This window comes from Gekko japonicus, unplaced genomic scaffold, assembly GCF_001447785.1.
Source record: "Gekko japonicus isolate JY-2015 unplaced genomic scaffold, Gekko_japonicus_V1.1 scaffold256, whole genome shotgun sequence".
NCBI classification, from domain to species: domain Eukaryota; kingdom Metazoa; phylum Chordata; class Lepidosauria; order Squamata; family Gekkonidae; genus Gekko; species Gekko japonicus.
In genome coordinates this window covers 1,298,415-1,303,485 of record NW_015161412.1, presented here as the reverse complement: position 1 = coordinate 1,303,485, position 5,071 = coordinate 1,298,415, and the positions used below count along the sequence as shown (strand labels likewise).

The 5,071-nt window shown below is 43.2% G+C and overlaps 1 protein-coding gene across 1 annotated transcript in view; it reads left to right on the top strand.

The window, feature by feature from the left end:
• ITPK1 (inositol-tetrakisphosphate 1-kinase) overlaps positions 1-5,071 on the top strand; it is a 161,073-nt gene that overhangs the window by 107,999 nt on the left and 48,003 nt on the right. The window lies entirely within an intron of this gene.

The window sequence follows — 5,071 nt, the reverse complement described above, 5'->3', positions numbered from 1 at the left end:
ATGCCCAGTAGATCTTTCCAAAGAGAATATTCCTCAACCTAGGGTTGCCAGCTCCAAGTTGGTGAATTCCTGAAGATTTGGGAGGGGGGGTGGAGTCTGGGGAGGGACAGGGTTTGGGAGGGGCTTCAATGGGGTTTAATGCCATAGAGGTCACCTTCCAAACCACCATTTTCTCCCGGGGAACTGATCTCTGTTGTTGTGAGTTTAGTCGTAATTCTTGGGGATCTTCAGGTCCCACGTGGAAGTTGGCACCCCCAGGTTGTGGTGGGGAATGGGATAACTGCCTAGCAAGTTCCTCAACTTGTAAAATATAATTTCCTGTTCTGCTATAAACATCTTAAAGACTTAGAGGTTTGTCCTGTTAAGGCAGAACTGCACAGGAAATGGCACGTTCCCCCATGACGGAATGCTTCTTTCTCCCCCATAACTTGGAAATATCACTTGCCCTGTTGTGATGTTTCACTATCTCCACCCACCTTCGTTGGCTGGTGGCTGTGAAAAACAGTTTAGGTTCGCGATCCTAGAAGTTTTGGAGGAAAAGGGAGAACAATGTGGGAGTACTGATTTTGGTGACGTCCCCATGTCACACATAAAGGGTGGTTCCCCTTAACTCTAGCAGTTATTTATGAAGTACAACAGTGTCTGCAGTAAAAGGTTAGGCATGATTCCATTTGGCCCCATCAGAAATGGAGGCAAGACAGGCAAAGGCCCTGTTTGTTGGCTCTGCTGAAGCCAATTCCCGTCTGGCTATTCCTCTCCCACAGTGGGCTCCTGGCCAGAAGAGTTGATCTTTCTTCTGTTTGTTTGTTTCCCTTTCCTGCCTGTCACTTTTTGTATCATGTCTCAGAGACATTATTTTAAATTGTAAAGCACCTTGAATGCTTCGGCTGAAAGGTGATACATAACTATAGTAAATAATTAAGTTGGCAACTAAAGACATGCATTTTGTTTCCTTTATGTGAACACAGCATATGATTTATTTTCTTGGCTATTCCATGCATTGAAAAAATATATTTTTTCCACCATAGTTACATTAAGGGGAAAGGGAAAGTAAAATAAAACTGGAGAGGGGGAGGGGCCATAGCTCAGTGGTAGAGCACCTGCTTTATATGCAAAAGGTCTCAGGTTCGATCCCTGACATCTCCAGTTGAAAGGATCAGGTAGTGGATGGTGTCAAAGATCTCTTTCTGAGATCCTAGAGGGTTGCTGCAAGTCACAATAGAAAATATTTATCCTGATAGACCAGCAGTTGGACCCGGTATAAGGTAGCTTCATTTGCATGTGTTCAACACTTGATCTAAATATTGAGAGTGACTTCTTTTACAAGCATTTCGTATTGCTGCGCTAGTCTTTGCACAACACCCAGGAAGACAAATGTCTAAGCGAAACCTACTTAAATAAGGGGAGATGTTCCAGTTAATATCTATATACAAAGCAGAAATATTCTCTTGTAACTTTAAAATTCTTAGTCTTGGCTGTGTGAACATTGCACATCCAACAGTTACCTGGAAACAAGCCCTCAGTTATCACTTTTTGTGGGGAGGGACCTATTTTTAAGAAAAAAATAAATATGGGAAGATCTTTGAACGATAGTTACAGCCAAACTTCAAATAAACAAAGCAAGAGAATTATTGTTCCCAGAGATTAGTTTACTAAGTCCTTTCAAAGTGGATTTCTCAGTACATGCACTTGAATCTATATATGGTTTAAGTATCCTCTTACATAACTACTGAAGCCAAGCGCAAAAAAGAAGTAATTTCTGTTCTCCAGGGCCAAGGATAGAGGCACTTGAGGAGGATGAGGTGTGGAAATATCCTGCATGTTTGGGCGAATTCCCATCATCCCTAAAACATTCCTCCCCCTCAGTTAGTTACTTAGAAGTATTATCTCCCAGGATTCTCTACTGGGGCATGCCCCTGTATGCTTGATTTCTGCCTAGTCCAGGTCTCCTGCTAGCTGCTAGAATTGTTACTACATCACGCAGCACTAATTGGCAATAACCTGCATGGCTCGTGCAAGGAGAAGCGTCTGCTAAGGGCTGCGCACTTATGCAATGATCGGCAGGAATGAATGCTCAGGAAAGCCTGCCAATGTATAAATAGCATTTGACTGACCTCTGAATTACCTGACAGACTGGAGTTTTCCCTGAGCTTATTATTGGATAATAAATTGTTGTGTTCTAATTATCAGGTGATTTCGCATGAATAAAACATTGCTGTCTGCCTTAAAAAATCGTTTGAATGCTACAGCATTTTTGCAGTACAGAGTTTTGTCACTGTCACGGAATCTTTGTTTATATACCGGCTTTTCTACCCAAAATGCATTGGATTGTAGGTGCCTCTTTCACACTTGCGGAAGTCTTTTGTCGCTTCCACTTGCCAGCCCCAGATTAAACGGGTGTAAAGATTTGTGTTTCTGCAGCTGGGCATGAGGTTCACCCTCTAAACACCCTGCCACATCATAGAATGTAAAAAAAGACCAAAGGAGGGGGACCCCCCCCATTGTTGATGCTGTACCCACACTGTTTAGGTTGCTTTCCTCCACATAGGGTCGTGGACCCAGAAATTCATAAGCAAAACGTAAATGGTCTTAGCACAGTTCCGCTTGCACAAGACCTTGTGCAACACACCTACTGCTTTTCTCCCTATATATTGTACTATCTGGTCATTGGATGTACAGCATCTTGAGGAAGTGGGAAAGCAGGTGGTGATCCCATGTTTGAGGTAGTGCAAGAGGCTACCATGGTCTTTTTCTTGCATTTCCACTTGCAGAAGAGCTCTAGCTCGAGCAGTTTTGTGCTGTTTCCATCCCATGGACTAGGAGCTGTAAGCTGCCTCAAATAGCATTGTGAAGAGGTGGCATAGAAAGCTCCAAATAAAATAAAATTAGCTTTTTTTAAATTTTAAAAGAGATGTTCTCAGATGCTGTGCTGAGTTCCAAGCATGATTGCACAGATGTGTAGCAAATTCGCACTGATGCACAGTGCATCTCCGGTTGAGGATATATCTGTGGGTGTTGACAGAATATGCTCTGCGTGCACCAACATCGCAAAAATTGCTTTTAGCTCCATGGCGCAGACCTTCTGTGGTCATTGATTGTGGGGGGATCATTGGGAGATCGTTACTCAAAATGTCCATCACCCACAGCTTCAGCTCCATTGGATTTCTTGACATTCTGGCCTTGCTCCAGTGCTGCCGTCACTGAGCTGCACAGACATAATTGCTTCTTGGTATTACCTTTCTCATACCGATTTTGTGTGTGTGTGTGTGTGTGTGTGTGTGTGTGTGTGTGTAGCTTTTACAGTTGAGTCTTATGTGGAGTTATGCCAGTCTTAAGCCCATTGAAATCAATGGATTTAGACTCAAGTAACTCAGCATAGGATTGCTCTATTAGTAACCTAACACGGCCTTTTATGATTTAGCTTATCACTCTCCCTGTCTCCATTCAGTTACTTTACATCCAGTTTAAGTAATTGCTGCCTTCTTTTGGACAAGATGTATTTTTTGGAAAGCTATCTATTGTGCAAATCCAGACCGATATATGGAGGTCAGCACTTGAGTGTAAATTAAATATGTGCTGGGTAATATCAAATCTTGCTGTGGACATGGAGCAGCTGAGCATATGTTCTGTTTAAAGACATAATTCTTTTTTATTAATTAGACCTTCCATTTATCTGTCTGCAACAGGTCTGCCTTTTCTTCATGTAAACTTCATATATGACCGTAATTTATCTTTCTTTCTCCATGATCAGGATTGACTTTAAAAGGCTTTCCCCTTACAGCATTTCCAGGAAAACTGCAAAGAGAACATTATTGATGCAACTGTTAGTTGTTTAGGTCTTTAATTGATTGCCTGCTCCAGGGCTTTTTTTGTAGAAAAAGCCCAGCAGGAACTCATTAGCATAATAGGCACCACCCAACAGCAGAAACTCATTAGCATATTAGGCCACACCCCTGACAGCACAGCTTATTAGCATAATAGGCCACACCCCATGCCTTCCCTTGGCTTGCCTGGGCACCCAGGCTGCGGGGAGCCCGGGCAAGCCAGGCCTTGGACAGGCCAGGGAAGGCATGGGGAGGCATTTAAATGCTGCCCTGATCCTTCCAGGGGGCCCCTGGCCCAACCGCCTCGGGGTAGGCAGGGGGGTCGCTCTCCAGGCCTTCCCTCTGTAGCTACGCACGCAGATGTTTTGGCTGTAGTGGGTGTGGCCAACTCTGAAGCCAGCCGGAACTCTGTTCCTGTGTGTTCCTGCCCAAAAATAGCCCTGGCCTGCTCCCATTCCAGTGCCTAGCACACACTGATATGTAATCATTGTACCATGCTGTCTCCTGGCTGTCAAATAGCCAAGAGAAATAATCCATACATTGCTTCTGGAGGATGAAGCTCAGGTTGGACTTTGTTGAGTCTTCCTGGGCAGATACTTGACAACTGGGGTGTCAAGTGCCCTGTCTGAAGGCGACACCACCTTGCTGTTGGTCTTTGCTAATTTGGTTGAGCACCGCTAGAAATGGGAATCTGGGATAGATGGATTCTCGATTTGATCCATGCTAGGCTTTTATTGGGTGTTCATTGTTGAGTCCAGCCCATCAGGATCAGCAAGCCATTTCAAAATTTTATTTTCATTTTTTGCCCTGCCTTCCCATTCCAAGAGCTTTCAAAATATTTTGCACCACCACTTAAAGTACTGCAGTAATTAAAATAAGGTGAAATAATAAAACAAATTTTGAGCAAATGCATTGGGATTGTTTAGTAAACTTAGCTGTTGTCTTTGAAGTGGTAAAATAATATTAAAAACGTTAATGCAGCTGTAACCTAAGACAGGCCAAAACAGATCAGTGACACCTATCCCTTATTGGCACAGCCATTAGCTCAAAAACGCTCAAAGTTTTTAGAATGAATTAAGTTATACACAAGTGTAAAATAAGCTGTGAATAAAATCAACATTTGGGTGGCTGAGGCTGTCTTTCATGTTACTTCACTTCCCCTGGGAATTTCTTTATAAGAAGGTTCCTTCATGTCTTGCTGTATGGAGAAGAGTTCAGCAGCTATCCAGTCACTATCCTTATGATGT